Here is a 24,775-nt window from a genome sequence, read left to right as displayed (position 1 = left end):
TGCTGCAGTCCATTCCCATTGAGTCCTTCCTCTCTCCAAACATCAGGTGCTTCAAGTCCCTACTCCATCTCACCTAAACCCCACATTTGTCTTTGTTCCCTGAATTCCAAAGGGCTATTATGCCACACATGCCCTAAGAGGAGGCTGCTTCCAAAAGCTGCCCTCCTGCCCTCCCCAGGCCTGGGATGCCCAGAGTCGAGGATCAGGGTGAATCCTTTCTCTGCTGCCCTAGAGGTGGTGGGACAAGCAGCTATTTAAGCTCTATGTCTCCAAGGGCCAGAGGGAAGAAGCAGACTGGGATCAACTCACCCCTGAAGACTTTCAGGAGTCACTCCAGAGCCCTGCCAGATGGTCCTCAGCAATGTTCCCCTTTCTATCACAAAAGACTGCCCTCAGCCCTTCAGGGAGACCCCACAACCTCTCTTCCATTGGAGGAAGCCTCACTGGGATGTACCCACCCTTATTTGCTCACATCCAGAGGCCTCCCTCCAAACAAGCCACCAGGCCCCTGAGTTCAGTGCAGTTAACTGTCATGTCCACCCGAGGCCTCACCAGGTTTCTGCACCTTCTTTTACAAAATAAGATATACTCAAGTTCTCTCTGCTGATGGAACTGTCCCTGCCAGGAACCCAAGGAAGCCTCTTGCCTGATCCCTAAGTCATGTCAGCAACCTGCCACATCCAGGTGTCTATTAAAGGATCCCAGCAATAAAAAGCCTTGCAATTCACAAGAGAGTGCTTACTCAATGGATATTGGGCTTTGGATGTGGGGGGAGGGAGGACGTGACCACAGTGGAGACCAGCAGGGTGCCTTCCCACTGCAGCTGGATTTCAGTACTGATGCTTCTCCACAAATTCAGTACATGGGGGTAGGGTTGGTGATCATATATCAGTCAGAGTGTCTGATCACTTCTGTCACCAGGACCCAAGTCATGAGCGCCATCCACCAAATTTAGGCCTCCCAGCAACCTTGAGGGTTAGGATTAATCATGATCATCTTAAAGGGAAAATTTGAAGCTCAGAGCGGATGAAGCATCTGCTAAAAAAGACACAGCTTCCCCCACCCATCCACGCTGGGGAGACAAGCTGGGCTAACTCATCCTGTGACTGTGCACATATTCCAGCCCTTCTTTGGGCCTCTGGTTCCCATTAACAAAATCAAACTAACTCCATTCTCCAAGGCTGGAGTGAGACCAAAGTAAAATAATGGGTGAGAAAGAGCCCTGTCCTAAGCACCTGACAAGAGAGGAAGAACAAAGGGTCAAGGTTCACATGCTGAACTCCATCACTCCCTGGGCCTCAGTTTATCCTAAATCCAACCCACCAGTTGTTGACTCAGCTGCTTCCACATAAACACACTGAGTTGGGTCTCACACTCAGAGTGGACGTCCAGGGGCCTGGGGTTTCTTGCTCCTCCTGTTTCTCTGCTGCCTGCCCATGAACTGGGCCCCATGCTCACTTTGTCTGATTCTTCTTCACCTAACCCCACCCCATCTCTAAGAGCTCCTTCCCACCCAACAGCTCCCCTCCAGAAAAAGAGTGCTGGGCTTACCCCACAGGGCTGGATCTAGGACAGGGAATCTCTAAGGTCTTCATGGTGAGGAGGCTTAGGACAAGTCTCTAAGGTGATCCAGAGCAGCTGCTTCTCCCTGTGGAGGGGACCCTGGGCAACACGGGGGAGGTCTCCTTGCCCAGAGTGAAACCAGGCTCTTGTCTCTGCCCACCACTCCACCCCAGCTCTCCTAAGATGGAGACCTGCCTCTGCGGGAGCTAAGGTGAGGAGAGGGTGTGAGCAGGTCCTGGGGCAGGGACCCTTCTCCTCGGGCAGGGACCCTTCTCCTCATCTGACCCAGGATGTGTATTCCACCCCACCCCCACCCAACTGACACAAAAGCTCCAGGCCTTCTGAAAGGACAGTTGCCACCCAGATGAGTTGAGTGCATCTTACAATATCTTGGATAAAGATGTAGCTTGCTCTGCAGTGAGTGTACAGGTTTGACGGGGACCCGTACAAGGATATGGCGAATACAAGTGAGGGGCAGTTGGTCCTCCTGAGACAGACACAAACCATCTCTTGGCTTGTGCTCAGCTGCAGAGAATTCCCTGAGGCTGCTGAGGAGACACCTCCATACTGTCCACCTGCCCCCTCCCCTCTCCCTGCCTTCCTCTGATCCACAGCACCCTTATCTAATCTGGGGTTAGAAGAAAAGGCAGTATCTGATTTCTCCCAAATCCTTCTCTGTCTGACATCCCAGACTTCAGATGGGTGGGAAGGTAACTGTCAAAAACCTGTAGCTTTTGATCTCTGATTCTCACATGAATCTCCCTCTGAGATCATAGAAGCCCCATCTCGCTGCCACCTAGGCCAACCTGAGTTCACCTGCAGCTGTGGGATAATCCCCTACTGCAGATACTCCCCTTCTCAAACATCTGCAACTCCTCTACCTGCTTGGTGGGTTTCTCCAGCACCTGGGATCTTGCTGAACCACTCAGTGGAAAGTGTGGGGATTCAAGCCCATGGGGCAACCCTCAGACACTACAGACCCCAGCTTCCTTGACTGCTGGTGGGTCTCCTCAGAGGTGAGCTCCACACTCTCTCTCAAGGCACCCAATGGCCTAGGGCCCCACCTGCCCACTTCCTTGGCCTTTCTCACTTTGGTATTCACTGTCCTTAGTTCCTCTCTTAAGCACCTGATATCACCTCCCTAATTACCTACCTGCCCCCAAGTTCCTGTGTATGGGTCTCCTTTGTTGGGAACACAAAGTCTTCTAGTGTCCTATGTCCATCTGCCTGATTAGGAAGGACAAGAATTCAAGAGGAGGATGCTCAGTGAAGGCAGCAGGAGGAAGGCAGAGGGATACCATAGTTGACGCTTCAGAGGCATCACCACTCTACACAGAGAACAGGAACCTGGGTTGGGGAGGGAGGTGCTCTTTGTCCATATATTTCTCTATGGACCTTGCACTGAGATATTCCCAAACTGTCCTGACAAGGTGTTTTGAGGGTGCACCCCTATCCCAGCCCATAGGAATCCATGTGGGAATCCAGGCAGAAGCACACATTGCCCCACTGATTAAGTCCTGCTAAGTCACTTCAGTCGTGTCCGACTCTTCGCGACCCCATGGACTGCAGCCCACCAGGCTCCTCTGCCCATGGGATTTTCCAGGCAAGAGTACTGGAGTGGGGTGCCATTGCCTTCTCCATGATTAAGTCCTGGGAGCCAGAAAATCAGAGAGAGGTGGGAGCAAGCTCTGGGTGCCAGGATAGAAATAACAGGACTGAGACAAGCTCCCAAAAAGGAAAAGCCCAAAATCAAGCAATAGTGGAGGACATGAATGCAATGAAGAGCTGCATGGATAAATGCACTGTTTAACTGTTACCATCTAACCTGGAAGTTTATATCCAATTCCTTTTTTTAAATATTGTATAACACTTGACTACTCTTCTAAAGCTATGACATATCTACTCTCATCCTCAGGCTGGCCATGCTCATGGACTCAGAACACAGGATATCCTGCCAGGGCTTGAAATCCAGACATCTGAAGGGGTTCACATCTGGAAGGCTCAGATGTTCTATGTGCCCCAAGAGGGTACCTGAGGAAGGCACACAGCTCAGTAGATCCTTAGGGGTGCTCAGCACAGCAAAGAGTTGACAGAAATACAACTTCCACTGTGAAGGACACCATAGAAAACACACACATGGATGCATCCTGTCCATTCCCAGATGACTGAGCTAACTGCAAATTGACTACTTGGCTAGACAAATGGGCCCCACTTGTAAAGCCTGCAGAGATGCACATAGCCCCATGTATTTAGGCAGCAGGGGCACAGAAACTGGCCTGGGCAACATATCACAGTCAGGTGAAGAGGCCCTGCTGATGATAGCAGGACAAGCCCAGATTCAAATTATCTGCTTCTACCACAAAGGCAGCTCTGAGAAGACACATCGGGCTGGCCCAGACTCAGGAGCATCTTCCACGCCCAATCCGTGAGGAGCTAGCCCATTCTGCACTGTTTCAGGAAAGGCATGGAAGGAATAATAATAAATCAGAGAGATACATGAATCATTTTGGTCTAGTTGTCCAGGGATAAAAATCAGAGAAAAGCCCAAGATTACTGAGGAAGCCTCAAACTAAGAGAGATCCTGAGGAGAGGCCAGGAATAATAAATCAAGGCAGACTTCTCGCTGGTTAAATGTCCAGGGAAACTTTGCACAATGGTGCAATATGGTGCACAGCTGTGTGGTATGCAATACAGGCTTACAAAACATTCTACCTGCATACTGACTGAATGCTTCAATTTGGAAAAAATGTGAAAAATAAATATCTAGTTCCTCTTTCCGTCTCAAAACATGAAAAAGACAGTATTAGGAATTTTAAAATATAATTTTAAATGTAAAAGTAAGAATTTAAAAGTATAATTCTAAGACAAAGAGAACAATATGGGGTTATCACCAGATGACTAAATTTAACACATCTTCAGAGAACAGAAAGCAGAGAAAGATGTGGTGAGCGCAGGCAGAGAAAACTGTATCTAACAAATCAGACAGAGCCAATTTTTCTTTAATTTCAAAGAGCTCTGTGCTTCGGAGGCACTGGGCAGTGCAGTGGATAAGTGTAAACAAAGTTGCAGAGCTGAAAAGAAGCCACGGGTGTGAAATTTCTATGTGGAATCACTGAAATCTCTAACCCTCTTCCCCACCTCTTTTATTCATAGAACACCTGCATCCTTCAAGAAACAAACTAGAGAGGCAGCATGATGTAACGGTAAGATTAGGGACCCTGCAGGATGGTTCAAAAGTGGCTGTATTCAAAAGGTAAGTAATTTGAATGGCACAAATGTAAGCTAGGGGCTTCCCTGGTGGCTCAGCAGTAAAGAATCTGCCTGCCAAAGCAGGAGATACAGGTTGGATCCCTGGAGAAGGAAACAGCAATGTACTCCAGTCCTCTTGCCTGGGAAATCCATGGACAGAGGAGCCTGGCAGGCTATAGACCATAGGGCTACAAACAGTCAGATATGACTTAGTGACTAAACAACAACAATGAAGAGAAAAATAAAAAATCAATTATAAGAGAAACTCCATAAAGGCTATTAGCTGATATCTCTGCAGAAACCTTGCAGTCTGAAGGCAGTAGCGTGATACATTTAAAGTCCTGAAAGGGAGAAACCTACAACCTAAGATACTGTGCCCAGCAAGATTATTATTTAGAATAGAGGGAGAGATAAAGAATTTCTCAAACAAGCAAAAACTAAAAGAATTCAGCAATACTAAACTTACACTGAAACAATGACAAATTGTCTACAAATAGAAAAGAGGCTAGAATTTCCAGGAAATGGAAAATCACAATAGGAAAGGCAAATACACAGAAGGACTGAAGATTACTTACACAAGCCAGTAAAATTCGGCACTTTCACTGCCATGGCCTGGGTTCAATCACTGGTTGGGGAAATAAGATCTCACAAGCTGCATGGCCAAAAAAAATAAAAAATAAAAAATTCATATAAGTGATTATAGCTATAATCTATAGTAAAAGGGTAAGCATGAACATGTAAAATAGAACATAAAAGACAAAAAATATGGGGAAGGGGAGAATAAAAATGTAGATCTTTTAGAGTATGTTTGACCTTATAGGACTATCAGTTTAAAGCAAGTGGATATAGCTATGGGTCAACATACTTAAATTCCATGGTAACTGCAAATCAAAAACATACAACAGATTCACAAAAACCAAAAAGAACTCAAGCATATAACAGAAGATCATCATCAAATCACAAAAGGAAAAAGAAAAAAGGAGAAATGAACAAAGAAGAACTACAAAAACAACTGGAAACAGATTTAAAATGGAAATAAGTACACGTTCATCAATAACTGCTTTAAACATCAATGGTCTAAATGTTCCAATCAAAACACATAGAATGTCAGACTGAATTAAAAAACAAGAACCTATAATACGCTGTCTACAAGAGACTCAATGCAGGGGAAAGACACACAAGGACTTAAACTAAAGGAATGAAAAAGATACTTCATACAAATGAAACTGACGAGAAAACAAAGGTAGTGATACTCATAGAAGACAAAATAAATTTTAGCACAATGGCTATAAAAAAAAGACAAAGGACATTGTAGAATGATAAAGGGATCAATACAAGAACAGGATATTGTACTTGTTGCTGTATATGCACCCAGTATATGAGTACCTAAATATACAAAACAAACACTAACATAGATAAAAGCAACAGAAATCCTAAATGACACAACAGACCAGTTGGACTTAATTGATATCTACAAGACACTATATCCAAATATGCCAAAGATGCCAAAGTATACATTCTCCTCAAGTATGGAACATTCCCTAGGTCAGACGACATACTAGTTCACAAAACTAGCCTCAACAAATTTTAAAGGATAGGAATTATGTCAGGCATCTTTTCTGACCACAACAGTTTGAAAACTGTGGCAGCTGTAACAGTTCTAAGACAGAAGTTCACAGTAATCAAGTTGTCCTAAACAAACAAGAAAAGTCTGAAGTAAACAACCTACCACCTAAAAGAATTAGACATATAAGAACAAACAAAACCTAAAGTCAACATAAAGATGAAAATAATAAAGATCAGAAACAAATAAAATAGAAATTTTTTTTTAAATAGAAAAGGTCAACAAAACCAAGAGTTGTTTTTTTGAAAAGATAAACAAAATGAACAAATCTCTAGCCAGGATCACCAAGAAGAGAATGGATCCAAATACACAAAATAAGGAATGAAAGAGAAAAAAAATACCTGATACCACAGAAATACAAAAAATCATGAGACTACTATATGCCAACAAATTGGACAATCTAGAAGAAATGGACAAGTTTCTAGGAGCATACAGCCTGCCAAGAGTGAGTCCAGAAGAAACCAATAATTTGAACAGATCAATCAGCAGAAGTAAAATAGAATCTGTAATTTTTTTAAAAAAAGAAGTCCCTGCATACAAAAGGCCAGGACTGGATGGGTTTGCTGGGGAAATCTACCAAACATTACAAAAATAACTTACACTCATCCTTCTCCAACTATTCCAAAAAACTGAAGAGGAGGGAAATTTATCCAAATTCCAAATTTATCCTTTGAAGTCACCATCACTCTAATACCAAAACCAGACAAAGACACTACAGAAAAAGAAAATTACAGGCCAGTATCTTTGATGAATATAGATGTAAAAATCCTCAACAAAATATTAGCAAACTGAAGCCAATGATATATTTAAAAAAAATCATATACCACAATCAAGTTTGATTCATTCTAGGATCATAAAGAAAGTCAGCATATGCAAATCAGGACTTCCTTGGTGGATAAGAAGATAGAAGATAAGAATCTGTCTGCCAATACAGGGGACCCGGGTTCCATTCCTGGTCTGGGAAGATTCCCCACATGCCACGGAGCAACTCTTTAGTTTAGAGCCTATGCACTCTAACTACTGAACTTGTGCCCTAGAGCCCAAAAGCCATGACTACTGAGCCTGTATCCCACAACAATTCACGCCTGCAAGCTCCAGAGCCTGTGAGCCACAACTACTGAGCCCATGTGCTGCAACTACTGAAACCCGCACACCTAGAGTCTGTGCTCTGCAACTACAGAAGCCACCACAATGAGAAGCCTGCACACTGCAACAAAGAGTAGCCCCCACTTGCTACAACTAAGAAAATCTGCATGCAGTAATGAAGATGCAGAACAGCCAAAAATAAACAAATAATTTTTTTAAAAGTCAACACATGCAAATCAATCAATATATCATAGTAACAAAAGGAAAGACAAAAATATTATAATCTTAGTAGACAGAAAGTATATGACAAAATTCAACATCCACTCACAATTAAAAAAAAAAAAAAACCTCACCAAAGTGGGTAAACAGTCAGACATGACTTAGCAACTAAACAACAAAAAGTGGGTATAAAGGTAACATGCTAAGTCACTTCAGTCGTGTCCGACTCTGTGCGACCCCACAGATGGCAGCCCACCAGGCTCCCCCGTCCCCGGGATTCTCCAGGCAAGAACACTGGAGTGGGTTGCCATTTCCTTCTCCAGTGCATGAAAGTGAAGTCGCTCAGTCATGTCCCACTCTTAGCGACCCCATGGACTGCAGCCTACCAGGCTCCTCTGTCCATGGGATTTTCCAGGCAAGAGTACTGGAGTGGGGTGCCATTGCCTTCTCCAATAAAGGTAACATAGCCCAACAATAATAAAAACCATTTATAACAAATCAACACCCAACATAATAATCAATGTTGAAAAGCTGAAAGCATTCCCACTAAATTCAGGAACAAGACAAGAATGTCCAGTCTCACCACTTTAATTCAGCATAGTATTGGAAGTCTTAGCCACAGCAAACAGACAAGAAAAATAAATAAAAGGTGTACAAATTAGGTTGGTAGCTCAGTCAGTAAAGAATCTGCCTGCAATGTAGGAAACCTGGGTTCGATCCTTATCCTCTGGAGAAGGAAATGGCAACCCACTCCAGTATTCTCAGGGGGTTCCCAGGTGGCACAGTGGTCAAGAATCTGCCTGCCAATGCAAGAGACACAGGAGATGCAGTTTCGATTCCTGGGTTGGTTAAGATCCCCTGGAGGAAGAAATGGCAACCCACTCCAGTTATCCTTGCCTGAAAAACCCCATGGACAGAGGAGCCTGGCGGGCTACAGTTCATGGCGTCACAAAGAATCAGACACGACTAAGCAACTAACACACATACACAGAGATCCTACAGAGGCAGTAAAGCAAGAGAAGAAATAATCTATGCAGACTGGAAAGGAAAAAACAAACAGGTATTAGATATGTTTATATAAGTCCAAAAGAATCTACAGATAAAATATTTTAATATAAAAGTTAAAAATTTTGGCTGTGCTGGGTCTTCATTGTGATACGTGGGCTTTCTATAGTTGCAGAGCATGGGCTCTGGAGCTCATGCAGTCAGTAATTGCAGCATGTGGGCTTAGCTGCCCTGCGACATGTGGGACCTTAATTCCCTGACGAGGGATAGAACCCATGTCCCCTGCATTGGAAGGCAGATTCTTTATTTTCTTTTATTTATTTTTAATTGGAGGATAATTGCTTTACAATATTGTGTTAATTTCTGCCATACATGAATCAGCCATAGTTATACATATGTCCCCTCCCTCCTAAACCTTTCTCCCACCTCCCACCCCATCCCACTCCTCTAGGTTGTCAGAGAAATTACCAGTTTGAGCTAAGAGTCATTCAGCAAATTCCCACTGGCTATTACATATGGTAATGTATGTTTCCATGCTACTCTTTCCATTTGTCTTATCCTCTCCTTCCCCTACCGTGTCCACAAGTCTGTTTTCTATGTCTGCGTCTCCACTGCTGCCCTGCAAATAGGTTCATCGGTACTGTCTTTCTATATTCCATACATATGTGTTAATGTATGATATTTGTTTTTCTCTTTTTGATACTTTACTATGTGTAACAGGCTCTAGGTTCATCCAACTCATTAGAACTCACTCAAATATATTCCTTTTTATGGTTGCTGAGCGACTTCACTTTCACTTTTCACTTTCATGCATTGGAGAAGGAAATGGCAACCCACTCCAGTGTTCTTGCCTGGAGAATCCCAGGGACGGGGGAGCCTGATGGGCTGCCATCTGTGGGGTCGCACAGAGTTGGACATGACTGAAGCGACTTAGCAGCAGCAGCAGCAGTATTCCATTGTATATATGTACCACAACTTCTTTATCCATTCATCTGTCAATGGACATCTAGGTTGCTTCCGTGTCCTGGCTATGGTAAATAGTGCTGCAATGAACACTGGAGTACCTGTGTATTTTTCAGTTATGTTTTCCTCAGAATACATGCCTAGTAGTGGGGTTGCTGGGTCATTTGGTAGATTTATTCTTGTTTTTTTTTAACGGATCTCTATACTGTTCTCCATAGTGGCTGAATCAATTTACATTCCCACCAACACTGCAAGAGAGTTCCCTTCTCTCCACACCCTCTCCAGCATTTATTGTTTACAGATTTTTTTTGATGATAGACATTCTGACCAGAATGAGGTGATAGCTCATTGTAGTTTTGATTCGCATTTCTCTAATGAGCAATGTTGAGCATATTTTCATGTGTTTATTAGCCATCGGGATGTCTTCATTGGAGAAATGTCTGTTTAGGTATTCTGCCTGCTCACTTTTTTTTTTTTAACCTGGGGTACAAATTTTATTGTTGAAAAGATTTCTGAAAAGTTATTATAGATATCTGAATTAGAAATAATAAAAACGAGCTGAAAATCAAAACTAGCCTAAAATAAGAATATCAATTTGAGCAAGAAAAAGGTCATTCAGTTGTGTGACAGAAACAATTCAGTCATCCTTATGGGACTTTAGTAAAAGCTGCTTTTCAAAATTTACATCCAATGTTTTCCCTGTGTCTTATGAGGACAGAGAAAAGCTGATGGGGGCAGAGAGGATCAGTGAGGAGAGTGGCAGTGTTTTCTGCCCATTTTTTGACTGGGTTGTTTGTTTTTCTGATATTGAGCTGCATGAGCTGCTTGTGTATTCTGGAGATTAATCCTCTGTCAGTTGTTTCATTTGCTATTATTTTCCCCCATTCTGAAGGTTGTCTTTTCACCTTGTTTATAGTTTCCTTTGCTATGCAAAAGCTTTGGAGTTTAAGTCCCACTTATTTTTGTTTTTTGATCACTGTCTCCTGTATAATGTCATGAACCTCCATCCATAGTTCTTCAGGCACTCTATTAGATCTAATCCCTTGAATCTATTTGTCACTTCCACTGTATAATCGTAAGGGATTTTATTTAGGTCATACCTGAATGGTCTAGTGGTTTTTCCTACTTTCTTCAATTTAAATCTGAATTTAGCAATAAGGAGTTCATGATCTGAGCCACAGTCAGTTCCCAGTCTTGTTTTTGCTGACTGTATAGAGCTTCTCCATCTTTGGCTACAAAGAATATAATCAATCTGATCAGTGTTGACCATCTGGTGATGTCCATGTGTAGAGTCTTCTCTTGTGCTGTTGGAAGAGGGTATTTGCTATGACGAGTGCATTCTTTTGGCAAAACTGGTAACTTTTACCCTGCTTCATTTTGTCCTCCAAGGCCAAATTTGCCTGTTACTCCAGGTATCTCTTGACTTCCTGCTTTTCCATTCCAGTCCCCTATGATGAAAAGGACAACTTTTCTGGGCATTAGTTCTAGAAGGTCTCGTAGGTCTTCATAGAACCATTCAACTTCAGCTTCTTCAGCATCACTTGCTGGGGCATAGACTTGCATTACTGTGATGTTGAATGATTTGCCTTGGAAACAAACCAAGATCATTCTGTCCTTTTTGAGACTGCACCCAAGTGCACTGCATTTCGGACTCCTCTGATGACTATGAGGGGTACTCCATTTCTTCTAAAGGATTCTTGCCCACAGTAGTAGATATAATGGTCATTTGAATTAAATTCGCCCATCCAGTCCATTTTAGTTAAAACTCGACATTCAAAAAACAAAGTTCTTGGCACCCGGTCCCATCACTGCATGGCAAATAGATGGGGAAAGAGTGGAAACAGTGACAGACTTTATTTGGGGGGGGGGGGCTCCAAAATCACTGCAGATGGTGACTGCAGCCATGTGATTAAAAGACGCTTGCTCCATGGAAGAAAAGCTATGGCCAACCTAGATAGCATATTAAGAAGTAGAGACATTACTTTGCTGACAGAAGTCCATCTAGTCAAAGCTATGGTTTTTCCTAGTAGTCATGTATGGATGTGAGAGTTGGACTATAAAGAAAGCTGAACACTGAAGAATGGATGCTTTTGAACTGTGGTGTTGGAGAAGACTATTGAGAGTCCCTTGGACTGCAAGGAGATCAAATCAGTTAATCCTAAAGGAAATCAGTCCTGAATATTCATTGGAAGGACTGATGCTGAAGCTGAAACTCCAATACTTTGGCCACCTGATGTGAAGAACTGACTCACTGGAAAAGACCCTATGCTGGGCAAGATTGAAAGCAGGAGAAGAATGGGATGACAGAGGATGAAATGGTTGGATGGCATCAGCGACTCAATGGACATGAGTTTGAGCAAGCTTTGGGAGTTGGTGATGGACAGGGAAGCCTGGCGTGCTGCAGTCCATGGGGTGGCAAAGAGTTGGACATGACTGACTGACTGAACTGCACTGATTTTTGGTTTTGTTTCCATTACTCTAGAAGGTGGGTCACAGAGGACCTTCCTATGATATATGTCAAAGAGTGTTCTGCCTAGGTTTTCCTCTAAGAGTTTTATAATTTCTGGTCTTACATTTAGGTCTTGAATCCATTTTGAGTTTATCTTTGTTAATGGTGTTAGGAAGTGTTCTAATTTCCTTCTTTTACACGTAGCAGTCCAGTTTTCCCAGCACCACTTATTGAAGAGACTATCTTTTCTCCAGTGTATATTCTTGCCTCCTTTGTCAAAGATAAGGTGCCCATAGGTGCATGGGTTTATCTCTGGGCTGTCTATCTTGTTCCATTGGTCTATATTTCTGTTTTGTAACAATACCATACTGTCTTGATGACTGTAGCTTTGTAGTAGTATAGTCTGAAGCCAAAGAAGGCAATGGCACCCCACTCCAGTACTCTTGCCTGGAAAACCCCATGGGTGGAGGAGCCTGGTGGGCTGCAGTCCATGGGGTCGCTAAGAGTCAGACATGACTGAGCGACTTCACTTTCATGCACTGGAGAAGGAAATGGCAACCCACTCCAGTGTTCTTGCCTGGAGAATCCCAGGGGCGGTGGAGCCTGGTGGGCTGCCATCTATGGGGTCGCACAGAGTCGGACACGACTGAAGCGACTTAGCAGCAGCAGCAGCAGCAGCAGCAGCAGTCTGAAGTCAGGAAGATTGATTCCTCCAGCTCTGTTCTTCTTTCCCAAGATTGCTTTAGCTTTTTTGTTTCTACACAAATTGAATTTTTTTTTTCTAGTTCTGTGAAAAATGGAAAGGCAGATTCTTAACCACTGTACCACAAGAGAAGTCCTAGAACTCTCAGTTTTGACAAAGACAGCACTTGAAAAGCAGTGGGAAAGTGATGAAATTTTCCTATTGGTACCAGGAAAATAAGATTTCTACATGAAAAAGTAATTGGACTTCTACCTCACAACCACACACAAAATTTAATACTATACGTATTATAGACCTCAATGGGAAAGGCAAAACAATTAAAGTCTTTAACAAACACACATACACACAACACGGACCTTAAAGGATAGCCATGATAAATTTAATTATATTAAACTTTAAACTTGGGTTTATTAAAATACCATTAAGAAAGTAAAAAAAGGTAATTCATTGTGTTGAGAAAGATATTTTCAACAAATAATCAACCAAATAATTCACTGTGTTGGGAAAGATATTTTCAACAAATAATCTCTTATCCAGAATATAAAAAGAACAACTGGTTCTAATTAGTCAATTAGAGGGGAGAAAGTAAGAAAATGCAATACATAAATGGAGAAAATGCTTCCACTGGTATTGCACAAAATTATCAATAAATGTATGAAGTGCTCAATACATCAGTAAAAGCAAATTGAAAGCACAATGAGATATCATTGCACATCTCCCTACCAGTGATATTCTCCCTCCCTTTCTGATATTTTGACTAATATCAGAAAGAGTTATAATACCAGCTATTTCTTGGTGCTATAGAGCAAGCAGGAATTAACACACTGCTACTAGGGATGTACACTGATGCAATAACTTTTCTATTTTAAAGTTAAAAATGTTTTTCTAGAAGATCACACAAAAGTTGGGAAGGGAAGGAAGAATGTTAACTCGCCTACATCAAAATCTGGGCTGAGAAGGGATAAAGAGCTGCTTACGGAAACTAGCAGCTGGAGCAAACCACAGAGATCAAGATAGTACCCAGCCAACAGACCAGCAGCCTGGATCAGCCAACTTTATGATCACTTGTGGAGTTCAGCAGGGACGACAGAGGTGCTGGCTCCAGCTTTTCTGGAAGGGAAAAGCTGAAGTTCACTCTTCAACAGTTCCTGGTTGTCTTGTGCTCCTCTCAGTCACTGCCATAGAATTCTTCATGACCACACTCTGCCTGGTGTCCTCATCTAGGCAGGGTTTGAGCTGGGTGTGTAAAAGCCTTTGACACGACATCTCTTAAAGAAGGTATGCTTTGTGTGTTGAACTTGTATGTGTATGAGATTACACTCTTGGATCCCCTCAGGAGACTGAAGCAAGAAGCTGGAACAACAAAGTCCCTATTCTGCTGCTTCTTGCAAATGCTGCAGATAGAGTCAAAGACTGGCAAGATGGCTGAGGCCCAAACTTCAAAACAAACTGCTCCCAGGGTCAGCCTCTTCAGGGTTTCACCAGGGTCCCCATCCATCCTGCCCCCTTGGCGAGGGTGGGGGGGAGGGTCGCGGGGTTGGGGGATTGGATTCCTGTCTATTGTTCTCATTCCTTGGTCAGCAGGTGCCAGTCTCAGACTGAGGTCTCTGCCTGACCGTCTCTATCCAACTCCTGCCCCAGCATCCCTCAAAGTCCACATGACTCCCCACCCTGGGGGCCACAGAAAGGCAAAGGAAGTGAGCTGTGTGAGGAATGCATTGTTTGGGGACAAGGCTCTTTTCCATAGCCCAGCCTGGCCACAGGACCAACAGTCCCTGGCTGAAAAATCACACAGCTCCGTAAACAGAGTGTGCTCAGTCCCACGACCAGGCTCATGTGGGAGCCAGTCTGGCTGGAGAGGCAGGAAGCCTGGCTGAGGAAACCCAGAAATACCATTAGCACTGTTGGCTCAGCTGGAAGACCATCCAGTTCCCAAAATGACCTGGCTAAGAGGCAAGGAGATCAATGCCAGAACTCACACTATACTCCACTGCTAACTCCCATGCTCAGCATCAAGATTCAGGTTCTGCAGTAATCACAATGGACCCTACTGCAGTCAGTCTACCCCATATTTCCTCTGGCCCCTGCAGCCCTCCTTCTCTGCTCTGCTACAGTTGAGTAGAACTACGCACTACTCTGATGTGTTTCATTGTGTCATGTCCTGTTGTGTTTCACTGTGGTGTGAAAACTCCCTGTCCAGGTACCTCTAAGGTCTCAACTATGAGAAGCCCCCAGGCCCTACTTGGCCCTCAGGAAAGGCCTGTTTCCCCTATGCCTCTGTTCCCTGGCTCATTCTGCTTGGTCCTCACGCCGACCCCTCTGCTGCTCACCTACCATTGATCATCCCCCTATCTGAAGCTAGCTCACCATGGAGATCTCCCCAAGTGTTCCCTCCCCTCCATCCTCCAGCACAGACATCTCTAACAGCAACCAGGTGTCAGATTAACTCCTGACTCAATCCACCCCCAGGCCTCAGGGCCACCTTCTGCCCAGATACTTGGCATAGAGAATGGTTTACACTTGCTCTTGAGTATCCTCACCTGGTGGCCTCTTTGCTATAGCACATGCTGCCCCTCTGGTCCTGGGTTTGTTCTGGACCTCTCTTTGCTGCTGGGCACAGGCAGGAATAAAAACTCATCACCCTTCCCCTACAATCTCAGCTCTGACACCAGCTATGGTGGTACAGGGGAGACCAAGCTTTGTTTCTTTTCTTGGCATCCTCATTCCCCACCATACACTTTTACCTGGAGAAAGCTGGAGGGAATTTATAAAAGAAAACCTACCCTGTTACCCATCTACAGAGAGCTGCACCCCAAGCAGTGCTGATATGCCTTTCCTAGCCCATCCTCATCACCGTATTCCCAGGTGTCCTCCCTCGGCCTAGAGACTTTCAGGGCCAACCCGCTGTGGTTCAGTCTCTCGACCCCAAACTTTACCTGAGTTCTCACTGCCAGTCTGAACTACACTTTCCAAACCCCTCAAAGCCCATTTCTTCTTTCTCTATAACTCAGGTTGCTATCAGCAAACTACCCTCTAGCTTCTTCTCAGAATGTTCCCTTCACTCTCTTTTGATAAGTAAACTTGCCATATTAAGGCAGGTATGTTTACACAAAGATGTGCATAATCAAAATAAGGAAGAAATACTTGTAACTATTACAGTCATTATTTCTGCAACTGCTCATGTGATCATCATTTCAGTTTAATCGCTCAGTCATGTCTGACTCTTTGCGACCACATGGACTGCAGCACACAGCTTCCCTGTCCATCACCAACTCCCGGAACTTACTCAAAGTCATGTCCATCGAGTTGCTGATGCTATCCAACCATCTCATCCTCTGTAGTCACCTTCTCCTCCACCTTCAATCTTGCCCAGCATCAGGGTCCTTTCCAATGAGTCAGTTCCTCACATCAGGTGACCAAAGTATTGGAGTTTCAGCTTCAGCATCAGTGGCCTGCCGCAGGGGTAAGGGCTCTGGGTGCAGCAGACCTGGGTATGGCATAAGCCCTTTTAGAGGAGGTCGCCATTAACCCCACCATAGAGCCGCCAGAACTTCCACAGGACTGGGGAAACAGACTGTTGGAGGGCACAAACAGAACCTTGTGTGCACCAGGATCCAGGAGAAAGGAGCAGCGACCCCACAAGAGACTGACCCAGACTCTCCAGCGGAGGCGTGGGTCGGCAGTGCCCTGTTGCAGGGTCAGGGGCAATGAGTGAGGCAGTGCATGCACAGGACCTTTTGAAGGAGGTCACCATTATCTTCATTACCTCCACCATAGTTTGGCCTCAGGTCAAACAACAGGGAGGGAACACAGCCCCGCCCATCAACAGAAAATTGGATTAAAGATTTACTGAGCATGGCCCTGCCCACCAGAACAAGACCCAGTTTCCCCCTCAGTCAGTCTCTCCCATCAGGAAGCTTCCATAAGCCTCTTATCTTGATCCATCAGAGGGCAGACAGACTGAAAACCATAATCACAGAAAACTAACCAAACTGATCACGTGGACCACAGCTTTGTCTAACTCAATGTAACTATGAGCCATGCCTTGTAAGGCCACCCAAGATGGATGGGTCATGGTAGAGAGTTCTGACAAAACATGGCCCACTGGAGAAGGGAAGGACAAACCACTTCAATATTCTTGCCTTGAAAACCCCATGACAGCATGAAAAGGCAAAAAGATAGGACACTGAAACATGAACTCCCGAGGTTGGTACGTGCCCAGTATACTATGGGAGATCAGTGGAGAAATAACTCCAGAAACAATGAAGAGACAGAACCAAATCAAAAACAACAGTCAGTTGTAAATGTGACTGGTGATGGAAGTAAAGTCTGATGCTGTAAAGAGCAATACTGCATAGGAACCTGGAATGTTAGGTTCATGAATCAAAGCAAAATGTAAGTGATCAAACAAGAGATGGTAAGAGTGAACATTGACATTTTAGGAATCAGTGAACTAAAATGGGCTGGAATGGGTGAATTTAACTCAGATGACCATTGTATCTACTACTGTGGACAGGAATCCCTTAGAAGAAAAGGAGTAGCCATCATAAACAAGAGAGTCTGAAATGCAGTACTTGGATGCAATCTCAAAGACAACAGAGTGATCTCTGTTTGTTTCCAAGGCAAACCATGTGATCATAGCTAGTATTTATAATTCTGTTTTTAACTACATTTCCACTACCCTACTCCATATGCCTTTTGCTCTCAGAAAACACCTTGGCTTGTCATTCTTCTTTCCCTGCAGAGTGACACAGACTTTCATTTCTGAAGGGTCTGGGACATTAGTAGTTCTGTCTATAGTAGGGAGGTGTAGTTTTCCATTAATTTTACCACATATGTAAGGTACACCTAATACAATAATATACAATATAAGGGAGCACTAAGAGATGCCACAGGAGATCTCCTGTGTTCCAGACATACTTCTCCTCACTCTTGTTACATAATAGGAACAGACTTTTCCCTCTATAATTAAAACCAATCACCCCAGTCACCACAATAACCTCTTCTTGGCCTGGTCAGTGGGATCGGAGACCACATTGGCCAAGAAGCAGTCTCAAATTAGTTGTGTCCCCCAGTGAAAGTATTCCTCCATTGAGAACTAAAACTTCCAAATCCCAAAGTTTCAGGGACAGAAAGCAAAAAAAAAAATGTTGCTATTGGATCACTGGGGGTAATAGAGAAGACAACCCTCAATTGTCAAGACTCATGAATCCAGGTTGTATGGGAAAAAACCTGCAAGAAGACCCAAGAAGTGGTGATATGCCTCCTCCAGCCAGGGGATGGGTTATTCAGACATTGATTGCTGACTTAGAGCACACACCGCATCCTGGAGGCCACTGCGCCAGCCCTACAAGGTGCTCTTACCCAGCCAGCACCATGTATGTCTGAGTCTTCAAAAGGCTATGCAAAATACTCTCAACTGCTTCTGGTTGAGGGGAAACATGGAAATCCCAGTAATGTCAATGAGCATGCAACAACTAGCACACTACATCTGCTGTAAAGTGAGTCCTTGGTCAGAGGGGATGCCAGCTAGGATACCACTGATGTCAAGTAAAGCACTTCCTAACCTAAGATGGTCTAAACCTTCATGCAACTGGTAGTCCCAGCAGTGGCCAGAGCAACAGGTGAGGCTGACATGATTCAAAGTGGCACACAAAGTGGACACAGTGGGGAAGGAGCAGGTGAGACCAATTGAGAGAGTAACACTGAAACATATATATTACCATATGTAAAACAGATAGCCAGTGAGAACTAGCTGTATGACTCAGGGAGCTCAAATCCAGGGCTCCGTGACAAACTAGAGGGGTGGGATAGGGTGGGAGGTGGGAGGGAGGTTCAAGAGAGAGGAGACATATGCATACCTACGACTGATTCTTGCTGATGTATGGCAGAAATCAACATAGTATAGTAAAGCAATTATCCTCCAATTAAAATTAAAAAATAAAGTGGCATATGAGAGATGTTTGGTACCCACCTTTTTCTCTTTCCTCTTTCTCCTCCCCAGATCATCTCATGGATATTATTAAGCTGAAACACTGTCTTTATGGTATGAACTCTCAAGTTTGTACCTTCAGTCTATGAGTTCCAAACTCCTAACTAACTGCCTACTTGAAATCTCCCACTGGATGTTTTCAATACTTCTGATCTATTAATAGTTTGTCCAAAGTCCAAAATGTAACTCCTAATTTCCCCCAAAATAACCTGTATCCTCCTAACCATGAGAAAGTCTTCTTCATCTCAATAAATAGTATCCCAGAACCTAGATTTCCCCCTTTCCCTTACCATTCACATCAAATCCACCAGATTTCCTATAAAATCTGTATCTAAAGCCTACCTTATCTCTATCATCTTCTCTCAGGATACTCCACCATGACCTTGGTGGAGAAATCTCTCCCCAGAGGAGGACAAGGCAATGCCCATCTGCATGACCTCCCCAATAACCACTTCAGTGCAGATGTGGGAACAAAAGTCAAGTGGTGAAGCCTGAGGACCAAGGGGGAAGATGTGAAAGTGGAGCCAGAGAGAGTAGTCAAGTCTTCTAAGGAGTTTTGCTGTGAAGGGAAATAAGGTCAGTACAATTGCCACCCCCACCCCAGGGGCGGGGAGGCATCAGCGTCCCACTCTGCTCTCAGGATCACTGAGACTGTTCCCAAAGTTAGCCCTCAGCCTCATCATCTCTACACAAAATACCCCAACACCCTCAATCACACCATCTCCCCCAAGTCAAGGCAGATTTTCCCCCCAGGGTCAGCATGACTCTTCCACACTAGGACTAGAGAACAGGCAAAGAAATGGAGGTGTGAAAGGGGAGCCTGACATAGCAGGGCACAGAGAGGAAGTTGTGAATGGAGGGATGAGGGTATCGTTTCTGAATGAGGAAATTTCCATGCCCTGGTCTAGCCTCAAGGATAATGGTTCCTGGCAGAGACCCACACAGCTCAGGAATAAGGCCAACACTCAGGCACCACATCCAGGCTCAGACTGAGAACAGGACTGGGTAAAAAGAGGGAAGAAGCCTGGCTGGGAATTTGGAACACCTTATTCACTCTCTTGGCTCAACTCAGAGGTCATCAGGTTCTGTGGGATAAAAGGCAGGTAAGGCAAATGTCTCAAGCAGGGTGATGTCCCTGGCCTCCAGCCACTGCCACTCCTGCAGTGTCCCCAGCGCTGGGGTATAATCCTTCCCCTGGGCCAGGCACTGTCATAGAAAAGTGTTTTACCTGTCTGCGTCATCAAAGTGAAGTTATGTGTGTGGCTGTTAACTTCAGGCGTGTGTGGTGAGGTTCATGAGGCCATCACGAAGCCTGTGGTAGGGCAGGCATGTGACAGATGCCTGAGACACTGGAGGTACACCCCCTGCACAGCAGTCATGGACAAGCATGCATACTGGGTATGGGCTGATGGGGTGATGGGTGAGGGGTTGGACAAACAGGTGAGGGTGGCAGGTACAAAACACCACCCCTGAGCACTTCCTTCTGAGCTGCCAGAGTGTGTCAGGGCAACAATCACCCAGTTGGACAGTCCAGAGTGGCCTCACATCCTCAGGGAGTGCACCCAGCCCTCTCTGCCCTGCAGAGTGACCCTCCTGCTTCGAAAGGACCCTCCAGATGTCACCACCCCCTCAGCTGAGGGAGGACAGTGCAGCAGAGTTCTCAGGGCCAGAGAAGGAAGGAAGATGGAAGGGGAAAAGCAGAGGTCCAGTTCCCTAGGCCCACATCTATCAGCTGCCATCATCCTTGTGTCTCTGTCTCTAGGAAGAAACTCTCCTAAAAGAGCACTCTGGCCTTAGGTCCAGTATTCCTGCCTGGAGAATCCCCATGGACAGAAGAGCCTGGCAGGATACAGTCCACGGGGGCACAAAGAGTCTGACACGACTGAGTGACTAAGCACAGCATACAGCAAGCCCTCAGACCTTGCTCTGTTACCCCAGCAGTCTGTTCATAGTGCATTTCCCTTGAGCCTCCAGCCCATCCCACAGCCCCCACACCATGTCTCTCTCAGACACATGGAGCAGAGTCAGCTGGACACACCCTATCACAACCCCATAGTCATGTGCATATAATCACATGTACCCTGTCACACACACATGATCTCAAACACACTTGTAGACACACACACAAATTCTGAGACAGATGGGCTCTTTCACTCACATAGTCACACACACTCCAAGTCTCATATGTCCCCACAAACACACACTCCCATACTCCCAACAGAGGATTCAACACACACACACACACACACACACACACACACACAATTAAATTCTCACATCTCAAGTCTTATGTCTGTCACATGAGACCCATGCACTCTACCAGTCAGAAGCCCCCCACACACTAACACCTGTAGATACACACACCCCAACAAAATGTCCCTTTCATTCACTATACTCCCCTAGACACTTGGGGCATCAGTCTGCAATGCCCTTCCCTCTCCCATTCTTAGTGGCCTGAATTCCTTAGTGGCCCCTGAGACACTGGAGGCATGGGGAGAGGAATCCCCAAGCCTGGGCAACAGGACCCCCGAACCCACAATTCAGGCCCAACACCCGCTGCAGGTAGCTCAGGTCATGTTCCCAGCTAAGCCCCAGGACCAGGAATTTAAGGAACACACCACCCACAGGCAAGAGGAGTTTGCAGGTCCCCAGCTGGACCCTGCGACCTGCAGCCCTCATTGGAGGGGGCATATCCAGCTGCCGTGCTCCTCCCTCCCCTCAGAGGCCATCTAAAACTCTCACCAACCCATGGATGTCAAGAACAAATTTCTCATCAAGGGCACGGACAACTACATGCAGCCCACTGGTGAAAACAGCCCATGAAGCTGGGAGTCAGCACAGCCTCACAACTCCAGGACTGTGTGGCCAGCACAGCCCCTGTTTAACTCAAACAATCATCCATCTCTCATCAAGAAGTGTCAGAGTAGATGCATAGCTGCCCAGGATGGTGACCATGGGGTGCTAAGTCTCTTAGTCTTGCTTAGTCTTTCCTCTCTGATACCCCTATATTCCTTGCTTTCCTTCCTGTGAGATCCCTCCCATCAGCTTCCCAACCCTTCCCTCAGGTACACATCAATGACATGGGCTCCAACTAGAACCCTGGTTGCTGCCCAGGCTGCCTATCCAGACTGGCAAGTATCCGCATTGGCCCCCGGGGCAGCCCCAGTCCTTCTCTGGCTGCTGCTCTGCTGCTGCTCCTTCCTTCCTGCAGGCTGTGCCAATTCAGGGCCAGGCCCAGTGAGTCACTGACCGCCCCCTCCCACCAAGACCTATACCTCTGCAGGGCAAGGCTGGCTGACACACTTTGCATGCCATTCATCAAACTTTGGCTTGTGTGTTTTAGTTAAAGTGGGAAGTGGTGGGTACTAACCTCAGAAGGAAAGGTGGGAGTGGCTAGCCTACTGTCAAGACAGGCATCTGGCAGCCTAATCTGCTGCCCCCACCCCCACCTCCCTCCTTCTGTAACTTGATCTTCTATCTCCATCTTCAGCATTGGCCCTGACATCTGGAATGGATAAAAGGCCACAATGGTGCAACTACAGGAAGCTAGGGAGAACCAGCAAGGCACTAACCCTTGAGTCCTATTCTATAAGAGCAACGGTCATGATTCAGGTTCCTGAGCCACGCAAGACCAAGGATGCCCCTGCCTCTCTTTAAAGTCGTTATTTTTGGAACAATTAACATCTCAGAAAAAAAGCATTTAAATTAAATGTAATGTTTTCCTGTAATTTTTATATTAAACAAGTTGTCCTGAAATCATATGCATCCCAGAACTTCACACATCTATGCATTTCTTGTCAAATGTAGGTAGATGATAAACACAATGCATAAAACATTCTTGAATTTGGAGTAGGTTTCTTCTTATCTTATTTACCTTATTAAAGTGCAGCTCATGGGTTCATCATGAAATCAACAGCCAAAACCAGATTGACAGTGAAGGCAAAACTTGACCTGCCTCCACAGCCTTCCCATGCCAACCAGGAGAAAAGCAAACAAACCATCACCCCATTATTTTTTATCGTTCTGGAGTTCTAACCAATAAAACAGGGTCAGAAAAAGAAGTGAAGTAAGATCCAAACCATAAAGGATTAGTGATATCAAATAGTTTTCATAAATGACAAATATTAACTGCATTCTAGAAGGAATTACTAGGGATTAAAAGGATTAAAATTATTCCAAGAGTAATTTAAAATTGGAAAGTATTTCAAACCAAAATTCTTATACTTTTTTTTTCTCTTTTGAGACAGCATATTAAAAAGCAGAGACATCACTTTGCCAACAAAGGTCTGTCTAGCCAAGGCTATAGTTTTCCTAGTGGTCATGTATGGATGTGAGAGTTGGACTATAAAGAGAGCTGAGTGCCAAAGAATTGATGCTTTTGAATTATGGTGTTTGAGAAGACTCTTGAGAGTACCTTGGACTGCAAGGAGATCCAACCAGTCCATCCTAAAGGAGATCAGTCCTGGGTGTTCATTGGAAGGACTAATGTTGAAGCTGAAACTTCAATACTTTGGCCACCTGATGCAAAGAGCTGACTCATTTGAAAAGACCCTGATGTTGGGAAAGATTGAGGGCAGGAGGAGAAGGGGACAACAGAGGATGAGATGGTTGGATGGCCTCACCGACTCAATAGACATGGGTTTGGATGGACTCCGGGAGTTGGTGATGGACAGAGAGGCCTGGCATGCTGCGGTTCATGGAGTCGCAAAGAGTCAGACATGACTGAGTGACTAAACTGAACTGAACTGAATGTGATAAACTGATTTTGAAAGTTCTTCAAGAGTAAATGCTTAAGAGGACTTTCCAGGTGGCTCACTGTTACATACAGAATCCTCCCCCTGTCAATGTGGGAGATGAAGGAAATGTGTGTTCAATCCCTGGGTCAGAAAGATCCCCTGGAGAAGGAAATGACAACCCATTCCAGTATTCCTGTCTGGGAAATCCCATGGACAGAGGAGCCTAGCAGGCTACAATCCATGAGGTCACAAAGAGTCAGACATGACTTAGTGACTAACCACCACCACCACCACTACCCAGGGATAAGTGAGGGTGCCAGGAAAACTACGGTTATTATCATACTGCTAATGGAAATGACAACAGGCACAAATGATCTGGCGGGTAAGATGGCAGTGTGTCTCAAAATCATCACAAATCTGAAAACTCTTCAAACTACCATTTCCACCTTTAGGACTTTATCCCAGAGAAATAATTAAGACTAGAAACAAACCTTAGGTTCCATATCATTTATCACTACTGATTTACAAAACAATGTTTTAAATGCCCAGTAGAAAAGCAGACAGTGTTTTTATAAGAAGTAAATTATTTAAATTTTCCTAATGGGCTGCATAAATTACATGTTACTTTGTACTGGGTGGGCCAAAAAGTTCATTCAGGTTTTTATCATAAGCTGTTATGGAAAAACCCCAAGGAACTTTCTGACTAATCCGATAGGAAGACAATCATAAAGTGAGAATCCTATTTAATTGTTTTAAAAAGTATGCCAAGGTCCTTGCTTGGAAAAAGTTTGGGAACCACTGCCAGAGTGTCGATTTTATAGAAGCATTTCTCTAGATAATATGCCACTGTAGACTGGAAGTACAAGGGTATGTACTGGGGCAGTACATACTCCTATTCAGTCCAAATCTTCAGGACCCTCAGGAATTGTTAGTCCTGGAAGGCACAGTGATGGGGGGAGGGGTGGGTTTCACTTACTGTTTCCCAGGCTGAGCTTCTTGTCTCCATAGTGCCAGGCAACAACTCTCAGAGTCAATCATCCTGGATTCATCTCCAGGGTCCTGGCCACGCCAGGCCAATAGGAAGGCAGCCCAAAATGGAAGCATGTACATGCAAGGGCACCCATGGCAGCATGTCAACATACCACTAAAAGCAAAATCATATAGACTTCCAGTTACAGAGGATGGG

The 24,775-nt window shown here is 44.7% G+C and overlaps 2 long non-coding RNA genes across 7 annotated transcripts in view; one reads left to right on the top strand and one right to left on the bottom strand.

Annotated features, from left to right (window-relative positions):
• LOC133230454 (uncharacterized) overlaps window positions 1-24,775 on the bottom strand; it is a 38,197-nt gene that overhangs the window by 7,462 nt on the left and 5,960 nt on the right. Inside the window, exon 2 of one of the 3 annotated variants that reach the window (XR_009730863.1) lies at window positions 5,388-5,464. This is a non-coding gene — a long non-coding RNA (uncharacterized LOC133230454). Of the gene's footprint in view, window positions 1-1,551; window positions 2,690-5,387; window positions 8,079-24,775 lie in introns of those variants that run through there. The other 2 variants (XR_009730862.1, XR_009730861.1) reach the window with 2 other exon arrangements.
• LOC133230455 (uncharacterized) lies at window positions 1,877-22,836 on the top strand. Of its 4 annotated transcripts, XR_009730865.1 has the most exons (6): window positions 1,903-1,980; window positions 4,717-4,816; window positions 18,866-18,907; window positions 19,220-19,429; window positions 19,762-19,956; window positions 22,344-22,836. It is a non-coding gene; the product is annotated as an uncharacterized LOC133230455 (long non-coding RNA). The 4 variants fall into 4 exon arrangements; XR_009730867.1 differs by lacking the exon at window positions 19,762-19,956 and having other exon boundaries at window positions 1,877-1,931; XR_009730864.1 differs by lacking the exon at window positions 19,762-19,956.

The sequence above is a fragment of the Bos javanicus genome, chromosome 18 (assembly GCF_032452875.1).
Source record: "Bos javanicus breed banteng chromosome 18, ARS-OSU_banteng_1.0, whole genome shotgun sequence".
Taxonomy (NCBI): domain Eukaryota; kingdom Metazoa; phylum Chordata; class Mammalia; order Artiodactyla; family Bovidae; genus Bos; species Bos javanicus.
The sequence above is the reverse complement of the archived record's forward strand: the minus strand, read 5'-3'. Positions and strand labels throughout refer to the sequence as shown.